This window comes from Oryx dammah, unplaced genomic scaffold, assembly GCF_014754425.2.
Source record: "Oryx dammah isolate SB20612 unplaced genomic scaffold, SCBI_Odam_1.1 HiC_scaffold_1, whole genome shotgun sequence".
Lineage (NCBI taxonomy): Eukaryota > Metazoa > Chordata > Mammalia > Artiodactyla > Bovidae > Oryx > Oryx dammah.
In genome coordinates, this window is record NW_024070185.1 from 5641788 (window position 1) to 5642997 (window position 1210).

General features: G+C 31.7%; 1 long non-coding RNA gene across 1 annotated transcript in view; it reads left to right on the forward strand.

Annotated features, from left to right (window-relative positions):
* The window catches only part of LOC120855680, a 1686-nt gene extending 1537 nt beyond the window's left edge, over positions 1-149 (forward strand). Inside the window, exon 2 of the long non-coding RNA XR_005719293.1 lies at positions 31-149. This is a non-coding gene — a long non-coding RNA (uncharacterized LOC120855680). The remainder of the gene's footprint in view (positions 1-30) is intronic.
* Positions 150-1210: the final 1061 nt, after the last annotated feature.

Genomic DNA, 1210 nt, shown 5'->3' on the forward strand with positions numbered 1-1210 from the left:
AAAAAAAAAAATCCCAAATGAAAGGGGAAGGTAAAGATTAATACTAGGCTAAAAAATGTGAAGAAGACAAAATGTGTTAAAAAAATAGAAACAAAGTATACAATTTCCAAACTAATGGGACTATAAAAAATAATCCAAAAGAAAGCAAAGAACATAAGAGTAGGCAAAAGAAATATAAAGCACAAAAAGTGAAGAATTAGTATAGTTGGATTTAAATATATTAAAATATATTAGTAATTACATAACTCTAAATAGACTAAATGCCCTAGTTAAAATGCAAAGATTATCAGGCTAGATTTAAAAGGAAAACATGCTAAACCACATGTTCTAGAAACGTACCTAAGACATTAGGATACAGAAAGGCTGAAAGTAAAAAGATGGAAAAATATGCCAACACCAAATAAAAGACAGGTGCTATAACTATTGATATATTGATAGCAACCAGACAAAGCTAAGATAAGGTCACTACAGAATGTTAAAATGTTCAGCTCTGGGTTTACATAACAGTTTTTAACATGTGTTAATAATATAGTCTTAACATACGTAAAGCAAGAATTGATAGAACTAAAGAGAGAAATCAAACTAAGTGGGATATTTTTACTTAGTGGAACAAACAGACAAATCTCTAAGGATATATGAGTTATTAATCCATTTAATAGTACCCAATGGGCATAAATAGAACACTAACCTAACACAGAAAATAAATTGTTTTTAACTACCTACAGAATATTTTAAAAAATTAACCATATTCTTGGTTAAGAAGCAAGCTTCATTAAATTTTAGAGGATTTAGAATTACCAGACCATATGTTTGGAAATTCAGACATGATTCAGTTCTTTGCATCAATACCTGTCCTGTTAAACTTCGATCACAGATGTACCAGAGCACATGCACAAGAATGATCATGGCCTCAAACTGGAACCAACTCCTATGTCCATCAACAATAGGATGGGTTAAATAAAGTGTATTTTATTCATCCACAATTGAAAAGAGCTAGTTAAGCGAGGTACAAGATCTTCAAATCAGTGAAGTCAGAGAAAACAGTAACAAAGTACACGATTCCACTTTCATAAAGTTCAAAACCAGGCAACTAAAAAGTCTTTTTAGAGTTCATAACTGTGCCATAAAATTATAAAGAAAAGGGAGGCAGTGACCATCAGCATAGCTGCTGCTGGCTTGGAGACGATTATGAGGGAAAAGGAGCACGTAG